Source organism: Cebus imitator, unplaced genomic scaffold, assembly GCF_001604975.1.
Source record: "Cebus imitator isolate Cc_AM_T3 unplaced genomic scaffold, Cebus_imitator-1.0 Scaffold661, whole genome shotgun sequence".
Classification (NCBI taxonomy): Eukaryota; Metazoa; Chordata; class Mammalia; order Primates; family Cebidae; genus Cebus; species Cebus imitator.
Window position 1 is genome coordinate 55,558 of NW_016107976.1, and position 18,213 is coordinate 73,770.

Sequence of the window (18,213 nt, forward strand, 5' to 3'; positions counted from 1 at the left end):
TTAAAAAATCCAAGGACCCAGCTGACAGAAACTCTGTAAATCCATATCCAATTGGTGGAATGAGAAAGATACTGGATACTATTGCATAGATGTTTCAGCAAGACCTGGAAGCTGTACCTATCACTTCTGCCAAAATTCCATTGGCAGCAAAACTGTAACATGGTCTCGCCTAACTCCAAGGAATCCTGAGAGATATAATGTAGCTATGTATTCAGGATAGAGAGGAGATGAATTTAAAGAGGAACAATCAGTCTTTTCTTCCACAGTCTGTCCTCCTGGTCAATAAAAAAATCATTTGCAGTCTTATTCAAACTCACACACTATATTCTCTTGTTCCCTTAAAAAAGAAAACCAATGTCTATCCCAGGTTCTTCTTATATTTCAAAGTCCAATATCTCAGCTAGAGCCTGCTATTTATGTTCAAATTTGGTATCACATCATCTGGAAACTTATAAACTAAAAATAAATTACCTGCCTCTTACCCAACTCCCACAACGTGCAGTGGTAAACTAAGGACAACGTAATCTTGGTTTAAAAAAAATAGCCTATGTTAAAATAGAAGAATAAGAGACGTATAGTAGTCATACATACATGTTGGTCTTTGGCAATAATAAACTCCTTTTCAGTTCCTGTGCTAGGAAAGGGGGGATCTTTTTTATTAGGCTTAAGATCTCTGGCATTCTTTGTAGGCACTTGATTCCAATCTTCATGTCACAATATCCTTGATGATTACTTCTGAATTGGGTAGTGAGGAATATATCCTGTGTGGGAGAGTGGTGTTTCCTTCAGTTGCAAAGATTTAGGTACCTAGGAAGGTTTTAGAACTGCAGTACTTTTAGATGAGGTTTTTGTTTCTTTTTTTATTTTCCTTGTTAATTTTATTCTCTGCGAAGCTTAATAGACTTCTGATCTATTGCTATTAGTCAATTACATGTGAATAAACATACCAAAATTTTCTTCTGGTTTAATTTTCAAGCCTGGTTCTTTTTAATCCTCATGGAAAGCGAAATAATTAGCATGGATGGGAAGAAAAGTTTCCTAATTTAATATTTACCAAATGATTGATATGCTCTCTTTAAGAAATCTTAGTGGATCTTTGCCATGCAAATCCCTTTTCTAGTAATACCTCTTACTGCTTAGTAACTGGAAGCTTTAGGCTTTCCCCAAATTGTGTAGCTTCAACTTTCTCACCACTATTTTTTTTCTACCACTGTTCTGAATTAGTCAACTTTCATCTCTCTTTTTAATTTTATTTTTAATTTCATTACTTGTTCTCATTTATAAATGGGAGCTAAATAATGCATTTACATGGTCATAGCATATAGAATAATAGGCTTTGGAGACTCTTTTCTCTTTTTTAATAACACCTCTTTAAAACATTTAATGTGATTTATGTTTAATTAATTAAACTTTTGTTTAATTAATGTATTGTTAACTGAATTTGCTGTCCACATTTCTTATCTCATTTACTTGTTCCTCCTTCCTAAATTTTCCATTTTACATTGAAGACTGAATTTTGATTGATGAAAATATTTTAGATGAAAATTATAAAAATGAACAATATTCAATAAATTAATACTTTTTCCCAGAACACTACTTTTATGCTGGTAAAAGAAGGCATTTTAGTTCAATATTCAATAAATTAATACTTTTTCCCAGAACACTACTTTTAAATTAAATTAATTACTACAGTAATTAGTTAATGTAATGTAAACATTTATATTAAGTAAAAGTTAACAAACATGAACATTCTCACTTTTTCCAAACACTTCCCTAAGACTACATGGTTTGTCTTAAGTAGGACATGGTTTGTCTTCAGAATTATTACGGATAGCTATAGTTTTCTCAGCTATTTAACCACTAAGTAATAAAAGTCTTCAACTTTTCAATCTAAAGTTGCTAATCCCTAATCCTCTGCAACATACCTGCTAAACTGATAACACCTCTGCTCCCTCCACCATTTCTTCTACCTATTTATGAATTAGGTGAAAGCTATGTGATATTAAATGCCAACATTTTTGAGGCATAGCAGACTACAAACAAGTCTTTATAATAGCCTTATAACAGTCAATGCTAATATATCTGCTTGTAGATTGGCTGGTTTTTGTCCGTACAATGTATACTTTCCTCCAGTTCTTTTTTGTGGCTCCAAATCCCCTAGGTTAGGGCCTCTTCATTCTAACTATGAAACTCACAAAAAGAGATAAAGGAAACAAAGGAGGCACAGATAATTCCTTAAAACCTTGGACAGGAGTAATACTTGCCCTTTCTCATAGCATTCTTTGCTAAGGACTAGTAATAAGGCCACACATATAGGTATGGAAAGGTAGGCCAGATAACATGATCCCTGATTGTGTCTTTGCTACAGAAAGGAATATGACTCTGGGGAACAATTGCTGCCTCCATTTTTAATGGACTGAATTATGTTTCCCCAAAATTCATATATTGAAATACTAGTTTTGAGTACTTAGAATGACTGTATCTGAAGATACAAACTTTAAGAGGTAATTATGGTAAAATGAGGCCATTAGGGTGGGCCCTAATTCAGTAAGACTGATGTCTTCATTAGAATAGCTAATTTAGGCATGAAGAGAAACACTCACACAGGGAAGATGTGAAGACACAGGGAGAAGACGGCCGTTTACATAAAGTCAAGAAGAAAGGCCTGAAACATTCTTCTTCCATGGTCTCGTATAAGGAACCAACCCTGGTGAAACCTTGATCTCAGACATCCAGCCTCAAGAACTGAGGAAATAAATTTCTGTTATTTAAGCCATCCAGTGTGTGGTACTTTTATATGATGACTCAGCAAACTAATACAGCATTACACACCGGAGAGAAGAAAAGAATCCAAGTAAGTATATGTGTCAACTACCATAAGGGCAAATTGAGTTCCTATCCTAAAGGAAAATACTACTATTAGATAAATTTTGGAAATATATCTTATAAAGATGTAACAATGGATAAAGCACATACATTTTCTTACTATAAACATATACATGCATTTAGAATGGAAAGGCATTATTATATACTAATTCTTGTGCTGACCCCAGAAAGTTTACCTGTACCCCTCAAATACCTCTCAACAGAATGAAGGCAGAAGTTACACGAAGTAGCACAAAGAACCCCCACTACAGATGTAATGATACCCAAATCCCTTTTAAAGTATGTCTCTGTCTATTTTGGTGAATTTTTTCTTATCTGAAATACAAATGCCACATGTTCTCACTTATAAGTGGAAGCTAAACATTGCGTACAGGTGGATACAAAAAAGAGAACAATGGACACCGGGTCTACTTGAGGGTGGAGGGTGGGAGAGGGTGAGGGTGGAAAATTTACATATTGGGTACTGTGCTTACTACCTTGGTGATGAAATCATTTGGACACCAAACCCCAGTGACACACAATTTACTCATGTAGCAAACCTGCACATAACAACCACCTCATTCTAAAAATAAAAGTGAAAAAAGAAATAAAACAAAACCCTGGGTTGAAATCTCCTGAAGCTCTTGCATTATAGGGAAATGACCATACTTCTCAAGATTTATTCAGTCATTGTCTGGGGTAAAATATTTTAAACAAATTGTTGCTGAAGGAATGTTTGCATTTAAATAGGTGATGAAGAACTTGAAAGTTATATAAGAGCTGATAAAATAATCCAGAACAAAAAAGACACAAGATCCTACTAGTTTTGCCTCTTCGTGAGAGGCATATGAAAATAATGGTGTTTCTGTATCCCAGAAGTCTTGATCAACTGAAAGAAGCAAGAAACGTAGCAGCTTAACCTGCTGATGAGAGTGGGAGTTGAAATTATAAAGGACAAACAAAGACTGCCAGAAAAGTTAGCTGATGTAGAGAGGGAATTGGGATACATTGGCGTCTAATATTTTGCTGATACCCTGCAGTAAAAAGTTAATACTGGAGTCTGCAAAATAAAACATTCGGTAGTTAAAAACTTGCTCCTCTCCCTTATAACAAGCAGATTAGGGAAGAGACGAGCAAAAGTCTAACAATAGATATGCCCTTCTCTTTTACTCTTTAATATCTATGCTCATTATTTTACTTACATTAAGAAACAGTATTATTTCATTTGACATGAATCAACTATTTATCAAATAAAAAAAATACATCAGCTTGTCCTTTTCTTTCCCCTCCTTCTCTTCTTTCCTTCTCCTCTTCCTCCTTATTCTTCTTTCTTTTTTTTCTTCTTCTCTCCCTTCTCCATAATGAGAAACACAAAACTCCATTAGTCATTGAAAGAATCTCAAGATCTCTAGCACAAGGACCAGATGTGTCTTATTTTCATAATCTGTGAAGGTATAAAATCATAAAAATCAACTTAAACAACTATTGACATGCAAAAATATTTTCCCAATAGTGAAGGAACACAGGTGAGAGATCACAGTACCCGATTATAGCACAATAATAAGAAATTATGCATTGAAGAGAGTAAGAAGAAAAGTATTACATCATATGTGTCACCCCTCCCCCAATCACAGGGAGCACAGCATGGGAAGAGGTATCATTCACTTGTGGGAGAGAGAGAGAAGCAAGCAAAGGACTTTGTCTTGGACTCACTAGGCCCAGCACAGTAAAACCCGGCACTGGCAGACATTCACAACCCTACTTTCCAGTTCAGAACAAATGGAGTAACTGTTTATAACTGACTTGATGCCAGGTGGGATCACACAGCCCCAGGTGCCAGGCTTTTTTGGAGAACTCGGCCCCTGGCCTGCACCATTGCTGAGCTGATGTCAGTGGCCCTGGGTCCCAGACAGCCCTCAGCAACAGGCAGCTCACTAAGCTTCGTGACTTTGTGTCCCAGCATCATGCCTGCCTTAGTGTATCCCAGGCTTCTGGCAGTGCCATGCGGGCTGAATCTATCCTAAGCTTCTGGTCTGCCCCAGACAAAGAAAGTTTGTGGAAACTGGAATAAGCATCTGCTTCTTGAAATATGCAAACATTGACAGATAGCCATGAGGATCAAGAATAATTAGGGAAATGTGTTATCACCAAACCAGCAAAGTAAAGTGCAAGTAACTGAGTTAGACTCTGAGATGTAGTAACAGCTTGAATAAGAATTCGAAATAAATACTATTAGGAAGCTTAGCAAACTTCAAGAAAATACATAGAAAAAAAATTAGCAAAATAAGGAAACAATGTGACCAGATTGAGAAAATTAATAGAGAGATTGAAATAATAACTAAAAACCCAAAAATGTTGGGGCTAAGAAATACAATAAATGAAATGCAAAGTGGAATAGAGAGCATCAATAACAAAATTTATCAAACATGAGAAAAATATCTGTGAACCTGAAGAAAGGATGTGTGAAAATAGAAGAGACAAGAGAAAAAAAAGAATAAAAAAGAATAAGGAAATCTTATGGAATTAATGGGGCAGCATAAAAGAGTAATTTTTTCTGAGTCAGAGAAGTTGAAGAAGAAACAGTCAAAGACATAGAAAGCTTATTTAAAGAAATAGTTGCAGAAAATTTTCCAAACCTGCAGAAAGATGTAACTGTCCAGGGACAGGAAGGTCAAAGGTCTCTAATTCTATTCCATCCAAATAAGAGTACTCTAAGAAATCCTATAATTAAACTGTCAAATATCAAAGACAAAGAGAGGATCTGGAAATCGGCAAGACAAAAGAAGCAGATAACATGTAAGGGAGTTTCAATACGATTTCTTAGCAGAAACCTTAGGAGAAACCAAGAATATTATGCTCTCCAGAAATTAAGGAGAGAGACATAATTAATATAAAACATAAGTTGAGAGAATTTATGACAACCAAAATTCTCTTACAAGAAATGCTAAAGGGAGTTATTCAATCTGAAAGGAAAGGTTGCTAATGAGAAACACAAAAACATCTAAAAGCATAAACTTCACTGGTAAAAGTACATGGACAAATACAGAATTATCTAATACTGAAATTATAGTATATAAATTACTTATGTCTTTAATATTAATGCTACAAGACAAAACTTAAAATATTAGTTACAGTATGTTTTATGGATATGCAATTTAAAAAGATACAAAATATAATATCAAAACTTCATAATGTTGGGAGGAATGAAGTAAAAGTGTAGTTTTTTTTAAAATCAAAGTTATTATCAGCTGAAAAAAAGCCTGCTATTACTATAAAATGTTTAAGACTCATGGTAACCACAAAACCAAAACCTGTTACACAGACACACACACACACACACACACACACACACACACACACACACAGATCAATCAAAACATACCACTAGAGAAAATAACTTATCTACATAGAAAGGTAGAAAGAATAATGAAATATACAAAAGAAATAGAAATCAGTAGATACAATGGCAGTAGCAAGTCCTTATCCATTAACAATAATCTTGACTGTAGATGGATTAAATCCACCAATCAAAAGACATAGAGAAGCTAAATGAATTTTAAAAATAGTAACAAAAATAACTATATGCTGCTTACAAGAACATATATGCCTGTAAGGACACACATAGACTTAAAGTGAGAAGATGATAAAAAATATTTCATGCAAATAGATATCAAAAGAGATCAGGATAGCTATATTTATACTAGATAAAATAGGCTTTAAGTCAAACATTGTAAAAAAAAAAAAGCATCATTATATAAAAACGAAAGTTCCATCCATCAAGTAGATAAAACAATTATAAATATATATGAACTCATCAGAGCCTAATATATAAAGAAAACATAAATTGGTCTGAAGAGAAAGATAGACTAAAATACAATTATAGTAGGAGACTTCAACACCCATTTGCTGCAATAGACCAATTGTCCAAATAAAAAAAATCAATACAAAAACATCAGACTTCAACTACATATACAGGAGATTCTATCCAGTCGCTACAGAATTTATATTTTTCTCAATGGCACATGGAACATTCTCCAGGAAAGATCATGTGTTAGGGCATAAAACAAGTCTGAGAGTTTTAAAATAATGTAAAAGATTGAAAGTATAGTAAGTATCTTTTTGATCACCATGGTACAAAATGAAAAATTAATAACTTTGTATTAATTAATCTCAAAGGAGAAATTCAAAAAACCTAAAAAATAAATGATGGGCTTTTGAACAACCAATGGGTCAATGAAAAATTAAAAGGAAAATTTTAAAAATTCTTGAGACAAGTGAAAATGGAAACACAACATATATAAACCTAAGAAATACAGCAAAAGCAGTTCTAAGTGGGGCGTTTTTAGTAATAAACACACCAAAAAAGAAGATCCCAAAGAAACAATTTAATATTGTACCTGAAGAAACTAGAAAAACAAGAACAAAGTAAGCCCAAAGTTAATAAAAGAAAGAAATTAATAAAGATCGCAGCAAAAATAAATGAAATAGAGGACAGAAAAAAATTGAAAATATTAATGAAACTGAATTGGCTTTTGAAAACATAAATAAATTGACAAAACTTTAGCTGGCCTAACGAACATCAGAAATGTAAAGAAGACATTACAGCTCATATTACAGAAATATTAAAGATTATGAGACTATTAATAATTACACATCAAAAATTTGATAACCTAGAAGAGATAAATTTATAGAAACATGAAACCTATCAAGACTGAATTAGAATATAAAATCTTAACACATCAATAATGAGTCAGAAGATTAAATTAGTAATAAAAAGGACTTAAAAAATCAAAAAAAAAGGCCAGCACCTGGTGGCTTCGCTGCATTCTATCAAATATTTAAAGAGCAAATGACAATTTTTCTAAAGGCCTTTCAAAAAAAATCTAAAACGTAGGAATGTGTCCAAACTCAATTTATAAGACTAGCCTCACCCTGATACCAAAGCCAGACAACATTGCAAAAAAAAAAAAAAAAAGGGAAACTACAGGTTGTCATGCATGTCCTGGGAGGAAACCAGTGAAAGGTGATTAAATTATGGGGGTGGGTCTTTCTTGCAGCATTCTTGCGATATTGAATGAGTCTCACAAGATGGTTTTAAAAAAGGAAGTTTCTCTACACAAGCTCTCTTATCTTGTCTGCCACCATGTGAGACATGCCCTGTACTTTAGGCCATGATTGTGAGGCCTCCCCAGCCACATGAAAACTGTAAGTCCAGTAAACCTCTTTCTTTAGTAAATTGCCCAGCTTCAGGTATGTCTTTATCAGCAGCATGAAAAAAAAGTAATACACAGATCAATGTTCCTAGTGAACATAGATGCAACAATCTTCCACAGAATATTGCCAAAACAAATTTAAAAGGACATTAAAAAGACCATTCCCACAAGATCACATTGTATGAATCTTAGGTATGCAAGGATAGTTCAGCACATGTAAAACAATATATGTAATACATCTCATTAACATACTGATGGACAAAAATCATATGATCAATTTAATAGATGCAAAAATCACCTTTGAAAAAATATAACACTCTTTCAATAACCTCTCAACAAATTAGGTGTAGACAGAATGTACCTCAAGACAACAAAGATCATATGTCACAAATCCACATACAGTATCATTATTCGATGGGAAAAAGTTGAAAGCTTTTCTTTTAAGATCCAGAATGAGATAAAGATGCCCACTGTCATCACTTCTACACCATATGGTACTGGAGGCCCCAGCCAGAAAATGTAAGCGAGAGGAAGAAATAAGGGTTGTAAAGCAAATATAATCTGAGGCAGGTCTCAATCAGTTTAGGAGTTTATTTAGCCAAGGTTAAGTACATGTCTAGGAAAGAGATCTGTGCCTTTCTCCAAAGATGATTTTGAGGGCCTTGATATTTAAAGAGGAAAAGTGGGCTGGAAGGAAAAGAAGAAATGTGTAGTAATTCACATGTCATAAGGAAAAAGGAACAGGTAAGGGAATAAGCAATTATATATTCATCTAGTGTCTAGTGCTCAGTAAGCCAGCACTTTACATAAGATAAACTTATCATAAAGTAACTATCTGTGGAGATATTTAACCTTTTATCTATAGCTTTCTCTTTAGGAACAAAAGGCAGTTTCTTGCCTGACTCAGCTTTCAGTTTAATTATTTCTTTTGGTATAGTGAATTGGGATCCCAAGATTTTATTTTCCTTTCACAAAGTCATTCAAGTGTAAAGGAAGAAGTTAAATTGTCCTTGTTTGCCGGCAAGATGATAATATAAATAGAAAACCCTAAAGACTTCATCAAAAAACTGTTAGAACCAAAAAGTGATTTCAGTAAAGTTGCAGGATACAAAATACATATGCAAAACTCAGTAGTGTTCCTATATAATAACAGTGAACTATATAAAAAGAAATTAGCAAACTCTATTTATTATAACTAAAAACATAGGAATAAATTTATTGGGATGGAAGATCTCTGCACTAAAAACTATAAAACACTGATGAAAGTAATTGAGGAAGACACAAATAAATGGAAAGACATACATTGTTCATGGATTGGAAGAATTAATACTGTTAAAATCGCCGTACCATCCAAAGGATTCTACAGATTCAATAAAACCTCTCAAAATGCCAATGACATTCTTCTCAGAAATGGAAATAAAAATTCTGCAATTTGTATAGAACCACAAAATACCTTGAACAGCCCAAATAATCTGAGCATAAAGAACAAAGATGCAGACATTATAGTACCTGTCTTTAAAATATACTACAAAGTGCAGTAACTAAACTGATATAAAAACAGACACAGAGTGACTGCCAGTGAAGTCAAGACAGTGCTGGGTCTTCCTCTCCTCTGCCTGTGGCTTTTGCAATTGACAAAGGACTCTTTCTCTGGCCCTTGCTAAAGGTTCTTACATTTGCATTATGTGCTCCAGGGCCAAAATGTGTGAAGACAACTGCCATAGGTGAGAAAGCCACTAAGAACAACAAAGCAGAATAAAAAGCCTAGGAATAAATCCACACATCTCCGGCTAACTGAATTTTGGCAAAGGAGGCAGGATAATCTCTTTAATGCATTGTTTTAGAAAAACTGTATATACTCATGCAGAAGAATGAAATTAGACCCTTATCTCACATTATTTACAAAAATAAACTCAAATTGATTATAAATGTAATGTAAAGGCTGAAATGATAAAATGCTAGAAGAAAACACACATAGAGAAAAAGCTCCATGATGACTTCTTTAATACAACCCCCTAAACACAGGCAACAAAAGCAAAAGTAAATAAATAGTATTACATCAAACTAAATATTTTCTGCATAGCAAAAACAAAACAAACAAACAAAAAACAACTGAATAAAGAGACAATCTACAGAATGGCAGAAAATATTTGTGAACTCTACAACTGATAAGCAGCTAATATCCAAAATATATAAGCTATTCAAACAAATTAATAGCAAGAAAACAAATAACCTGATTAAAATATGAGCTAAAGACCTAAAGAGATAGTTCCCCAAAATAGACATATAAATGCAAAAAAGATATATGAATAAAGGCTCAGCATCATTAATCTTCAGGGTAATGGAAGTCAAAGCTGCAATGAGATGTCCTCTTATATTTATTGTCTATTATCAAAAAGACAAAAAACAAGTATTGGTGAGGACATGGGAAAAATATCTTTGCACATTGTTGGTGGTAATGTAGATTAGTACAGCCATTATGAAAATTAGTATGGAGTTTTCTCAAAAAATTAGTATTAGAACTACCATATAATGCAGCAATCCCACTACTAGCAGTAGGACTTACACATATGCTTATTGCAGGTCTATTCACAATTGCAAATATATGAAATCAATCTAAGTTTCCATAAATGAATGGAAAATGTGGTATATATATACCTACATATACAATGAGATACTATTTACTATTAAACTATAAAAAGCAAATCTTGTTGTGTTTGTCAAAATGGATGAAGCTAGAGGAACTTATGAAGCCAGTTGTAGAAGTAACACAAATACTTCATGATCTCACATATTTGAAGAATCCAAATAAGTTGATCTTAGGGGCTGAATGTTTGGCACTGGGGGTAAAAAGGTGATGCCGAAAGGAAAATAAATATAATTAACAAGAGAAATAATTTCAAGAGATCTATTTTATAACCTGGTAATTATAGTTAATAATTTTTCATATTGAAAAATAAGACAGTAAATACAAAGTGTTGTTACCACAAAAGTAACAACCATGTTAGGTAATGCATCATGTTGTACAAGATAAATACATACATCGTTATCTGTCAATGTAAAAAATAAAAAAGTAAAAGAAAAACATAGTAAAATGTTATTAGGTACAATAGTGAGATAATGAGACAATAGAGTTGAACTATTCCTGAGAAATGAGGATTAAGCTGGATTTCTATCCCTACCACTGTTTGTGATAAAATATTTGACTGGCATGAAAATAACAAATTTGACAGATCCTAATAGCTACTCGGTGCCAGAAACAGTGTTGAATTACTTAGCAAGGAAGCCATATTTCTGACCTCAAACGTGGTTATAGTTATGACCTAAGATTCATCTGATTTTTTACGAAACAGATAATGTAAAAGAACAGTGTGATAAGAACATCATTTTTGCATCTTTCAAATTTTTAACAGCCTCAAAGATCTCTAGAAATTTCCAGGAATGTGGCATTTTTTTTTGGTTTAATATTTTGGTATGCATGGGCAGTCTCATCCATACTAGTTTCCACTGGCTCCTTCAGAAATAATAGCCCTCATTTTAAGAGTCAGAGAACCAAGCTAGAGATGACGCCATTTGACAAATGTATCCATTTTAACTTTTCCTTCAGGAACTCAAGAAATAACTTCACATAGTATTTCTGGACTTCATGGGCCTTCTGGAAGATGGAGTCTTGTTCTGTCACACAGGCTGGAGTACAGTGGTGCAATATCAGCTCACTGCAACCTCTGCCTGCCGAGTTCAAGCGATTCTCCTGCCTCAGCCTCCCAAGCAGCTGGGACTACAGGCTAGTGCTGCCATACCTAGCTAATTTTTGTATTTTAGTAGAGATGGGGTTTCACCATATTGGCCAGGCTGGTCCTGAACTCCTGACCTTGTGATCCACCCGCCTCGGCTCCCAAGGTGCTGGGATTACAGGCCACCACGCCCGACCTGCATTTTTAATACATTTCCAAGTGATGCTGATGTTGAACAAAGGACCACACTTTCATAACAACTACTTAAGAAAATCAAAGCTGCCTTTAGTTAATGGGGTTCTGGGTCTATGAATTTCTTCAAATGTAGCAACTGGGAGAAAGCTATTGGCTTTTGATTTGAAGTTTTTAAGAAGGAAGTAATTTTTGTATGTTGTATAGATAAAATATTACTTTCATAGGCTATTTTATTATCAATTTATTCACTTATTTGAGACAGTGTTTTGCCCTGTCACCCAGGCTGAAGTACTAGAATGCATGGGCATGGTCACAGCTCACTTCAGCATTGAATTCCTGGGTTCAAATGATTCTCCCAAGCAGTTATGACTACAGGAATGCACCACCACACCTGGTTAATTTCTTAATTTTTATTTTTGCAGAGACCCATTCTCACTATGTTGCCTAGGCAGGTCTCAAATTCCTGGCGTCCAGTGGTTCTCTAGTCCAAGCCTCTCAAGTTGGTGGGATTACAGATGTGAGTCACCACACTCAGCCCATTTAAAAAATATTTCTAAAGATCCAGTGTCCAATTAGTCACACCCATAATCCCTGTGGCTCAAATCATACTGCTTACTACTTGATAGACAGTATACCAATTTGAAAGGTTTATGGAAGCGAGGCCTTACTTAATTCTGAATAAATTGCTCCTGTGTCCATATAATAGCACTAGATAAAATAATATGTCTCTGTAGAAAATGTCGCCAGATACATTTAATGTGCATTTCTTCGTAATATTAATAAGGCATTGAATATCCTCATGTTTTTCTTTTTCTTCTTTTTTTTTTTTTTTGAGACCAAGTCTTGCTCTGTCACCCAGACTGGAGTTCCATGGTGTGATCTTTGTTGACTGCAACCTCCACCTCCTGGGTTCAAGCAATTCTCCTGCTTCAGCCTCTTGAGTAGCTTGGACTATAGGCATGTACCACTACACCCAGTTAATTTGTTTATTTTTAGTAGAAACAGGGTTTCACCATGTTGGCCAGGATGGTCTCCATCTCTGGACCTCGTGATCCACTGGCCTCAACCTTCCAAAGTGCTGGGATTGCAGGCATGAGCCACCGGACCCAACCATGTTTTTTTTTAGTTCTTCTTACTACAGAAGTATCAACTTAGCCGTTGAACTTTCTTACAGCTCTTACATCTCTCTTAGTTTAAATTTAGCAGTACATTGGTGTTAAAACATAGTTTATCAAAAAGAGTCCGAACTATATCTAGGTAAGGTTTTGATTCATTACTAGAAAATATTCTGATTTCCCAAGCTGATACTGTTTTATCATGCAAAAAATTATGAAGTTCATAATTAATTTTGTGACATAAAAGAAAGTCAAACATTAGATAAAGCTATAATATTCCATAGATTTAGGGGGGTTAACATGAAACTTCAAATTACATATATGCTTATAAATTAAAAAACTAAAAATGAACAAGATGAATATATAATTATTGGTCATGAAAACTGATTTGTGCTAGACATGTGACATTTACTTTTCAACAATAATTTTTTGTAAAACTCATTTGACATTTCTGGAGAAATACTTTATATCTGAAACAGTTAGAATTTCAGAATTTTGAAAAAGGAATTATAGTTTACTATATTTTCATAAAGATCTTAACAAAATAATCTATAGACTTTCTAATTGTCATTAAATGAGACAATTCTATTTGTGGTTTAATGTTTCATAAATTAGGATTGGATTGCCAAAGAATATTTAAAAAACCCTTTTAAAATCTACTAAAATAGATGATCTTTCTTTACCTATCTTCAAAATACTAAAGAGTTATAATACCCCGAGGATTGTTTGACAGGTAAGTAGAACAGCTGCTGTAGGGGGAGAGGACTTCAAAATCAGGTCTTGAAAAACAATAGTTTTAAACGTACAATTCTAATATTTTTAGAAGACTCCAACCATAGGAAGAGTTCATGCAATAAAAATTTAAACTAAAACTGAAGGTAACCAAATGTAAATCTAATGAAATTCATTTTGGTAATGAAATGGAATGGAAAACATTAGACTGTCTAAATTACATTTGCTTCTTTACAATCATTCCTGAAACCATTACCTAAATCTAGGTAACCTAATGTTTCCAAAATCTAGCTACTCTTTATATACAATACTTCAAAACACGAAATCTGTAATAGCCTAAAGCTCAAAATGTTAAAACTTGAGTTTCCAATTACTTTCATTTTCTTCAACATTAAAATAAATTTTCAAATATAATTTGGGTGCCTGGACCTAACATATATGTTTCTTTTCTTATTTCTACTAGTTTATGTAATCACTGGTTTCTCTCTATCCTTGTTACAATTCGGACAGCAGTATTGCTCTGGTTTCCATTCTGTGTATTGAGGATACACGAAACCCTGTGTTGTAGATTCTGCTCTTACCTGCAGGCACCACTTTCCTTATTGTTGTAAAACACCAGCATTCTTTTAGGAAACTCCCCTCACTCCATACATTCTTGTTCTCCTATTGAAAGGCTTGAAGCGATAAACCATCTGGCCACCTGGACAAGAGAATATAATGATCCATTTGGGCTCTTAACTGAAATTTTTCTTTTTCAGTTGAAAATCCTAATTAGAGATGAAGCTAAGGTGCTTTGTCTCTGAGATCTGCCTGCTGCCTATAATCACGTGTCCAGAAAGGCTGCTTGAAATAATGAAGATAACACATAGAGAAGCAGAGACTATAGAAAGAGAAAAAAAAGGATGGATGTGTGTTGAATTCATGATTCCAGTCATCCCCAATTCTCAAAAGCATGTGTCCTTTCTGAGGTTCTCCCTCAGTTAGTTTGAGTTGTATTTTACTTGCAACCAAAAATACAACTAAACAGATTCAACGGGGTTGAGATTTTTATTTAGCACCGTATTAGTTTCCCATTGCTGCTCTTATAAAGTGTAATATACTTAACTTTGTAAAAGAACACAAATTTATTTTCTCATAGTTCTGGAGATCAGATGTCTGAAATGGGACTCACCTGGCTAGAAACAAGGTATTGGCAGTGCTGTGTTCCTTTCTGAAGGTTCTACAAAGAGTTTGTTTTCTTGCCTTTTCCAGTTACCAGATGCTGCTCACATCTCTTGGCTTGTTGCCCTGTTCCATCTTCAAAGTGAACAATGGCCGATTGAGTCTTTCTCACATAGCATCCCTCTGACACTTTAGCCTGCCTCTTCCACAATTAAGGACACATGATTAAGTTGGGCTCACTCAGCTAATCCAGGATAATCTCCCTATTTCAAGGTCACCCAATCATTAACCTTAATTCCATCTTCTACTTAAATTCCCCTTTGCCATGTAATATAAAATTTTCAAAGATTCCAGGGATGAGGACATGAACATCTTTTGAAGGGCACTATTCCACCTGCCATGGCACAGAGCATAAAAAAATAGAGGAATGTAAGATAAAACACAATTTGCATATTATTAATTCTAGCCTGAACAAGAGAAATTTATTCAACATATTAATATTTATGGTAAAAAGAGAGAAGGTTTTGTAATTCATTCTTATAGAACAATTGTAAGCATTCACATTAGCCATTTTTTTTTAAAAAAATAAGGTTTACGTGCATTTTGTTTTCTCTATGTGTATTTATTTTTGCTAGTGATATTTGCTTATACATAAAATGAAAGGTAGGTTGAATAAAACCCTTATTAAAAATGCCAGTCATGGAAGAAATGCTAGATATTTTCTATGACTGCTACTTATGCAATGACTGATTCCCTTTAAATACATGTTATTCCATATTGAATATTTCACGTATTGAATGTTTCCAGTGATGGAGAGCTTTATCAAAGAGTTTAATATATAGCCAGATCTGTAGGCATTCAAGAATGCCCTTATGACTCTGCTCCTGTTGGCTCTGCACAGTTTGTAATCTTTGCTAACAGACAGGAAAAGGGAGATCGCCATTCAAAGCTTGTATTCAATTTCTCACAGTCACAGCTGACTGCAGCCCTGGAAGTCCGTGAGAAACATGGTTTCACTAAGAGGCTGCAACGTCTCTAGCTCTGCCTCTGAAATTCTTTGCTTTGGTTCAAGAGGAGAATGCAGAGTTCAGGAGTAGGCGTTCATTCCCTGCAGTACAAACAGCTTGAATTAATAAAGCTGTGTATCACTGTGGAGTATAGGTACTCTCTTGCCCTTTTGTATTATTCGAAACAATATACCTTACACAAGCACATATTTTAAAAGAAGGTCAAGGTTACATTACAACTACTGATTAATTTTGTTTCTAAGTCAGAACTTGCACAGTTACAGAAAATACCTACTCTCTTTCAGAATGATTATACTTGCAAACACAGTCAATAAGTAAGGTACCAAAAGTTAGCACAAAACCTTTTATTACATGAGTAGGAAGAACAAAAAGAAAAGGTTTTGTTATGCTTAAAATCATATGCTTGTGTCATTTGTATTATAAATTCAACAGTGGCTAGATTCTAGAATATTTATAAATGTAGTTATATCTTATTGGGAATCCCAAAGTCAATAAAAATATGCATAAATGGAAACAATGGCTTTTGATATGCTACAACTTAAAATAGGAAATATCATTACTGTATTTCAGGAAATCTTAGAAACATTGAATGTGTTTATCAAGGCTTTAATGAAACAAAAATAGCTAATCTTAATACTGATATTTAGGAGACAATTTCAGGGAGCATGCCTTGACTTAGCAGCAGCAAATCCTGGATTTTAGTTCTGAATCTGCCATTTAAATACAATACATAATCCTATGCCAATAATGGTCTTGTAGTCTAGACGACACTGGATGATTAACAAAGCTCCATTTTTTTTCTTTCTCTTTGCTTGCCTGTAGAATATTTATATATTTGTGGAATGCCTCTATTCTTGCATTCAAACACGTGCATTCACACACATACACAGATACAGACACACATTCCTATCTCAGTAACACTTATTATTAAAAACAAACAGGATTAATTTAAAATGAGTTTCTTCAAGAGATGCTAGGAACTGCAAAAGAGAAGGTGGTGCGGTTAGGGAAGACAAGGGTTGGAAAAACTATGTATTGGGTACTATGTTCATTATTTGGGTAATGAGTTCACTAGAAGCCCAAACCCCAGCATTATGCAATATATGCATGTAACAAACCGGCAATATGTATGTCTTGAATCTACAGTGAAAGAGAAATAGAGTTTCTTAGGTGTGACATTGTTGATATTTGGGGCCAGGTAATTCTTCGATGGGGGTTGTAGTGAAGCTTTTCAGTTTATGGTAGAAAGTTTAGTAGCATTTCTGGCCTCTACCCTGTAGACAGCAGTGGCAAATTCTAGCCAGCTATGACAACTAAAAGCATCTCCAGACATTGCCAAATGTCTCTGGGGGAGCAAAAATAATTACTAATTCAAAAGCATTGTCTATAAAATATTCTGTCATAAAGGAAAAAATTAGAAACTTTATGAGGAAGATAAAAAATCATACGCCTTACAACACCTTGCACTTTAATGGCACAAAGCTTTACTAATATATTAATATATACCTGACTTAATCTTTCTCTTTTTTTCTGGTTTTGCCTTTTCTTTATGGAATTAAGCAGTATGACCAAATTGTACCCCTTTCATCAGTGTTTTAAGCCTCCAATAATCAATTATCTAATCATTTATGAAACTCAAATAGCCATTCTCCTTCTTTATTTCTAGTTCTAGATAAATATGCATGTAGTTTATGATTTTTTTTTACTTCAAATATATGATATATATTGCATATTTATTATAGGCCAGGAAATACACTAAGAGGTTTACACGTGTTATTATATTAAAGACTCTCCATTATCACTCTTCATTAGGTCCTCTAATTTTGAAGTCCTGAAATGAATTATTTTTTATAGAGTCTCAAGGTTCTTAATGGCAGAACACAGGTTTGTACCAAAGCTGATACTGTTGAAGAGTTGGCTACATTTTTGCCTTGAGTTTGACTGATTTTATACTCATGTTTCTCCCTTCAACAGTAAGCTTCATGAATACAGGAATGATGGATCTTTTTAATCAGTTCCGTGGTCTCTCCCTCTCTTGCTGCCCCTCGAAGCTTACATACAGACCCTGCTGAACTGAACTAATTTCCTCTAACCAGGAATTATTTTGCCTCTTTTGGTCTCCAGACCCCAGAAATAATATTTTCCACTTCAGCCTCCTCATGTTCCCACA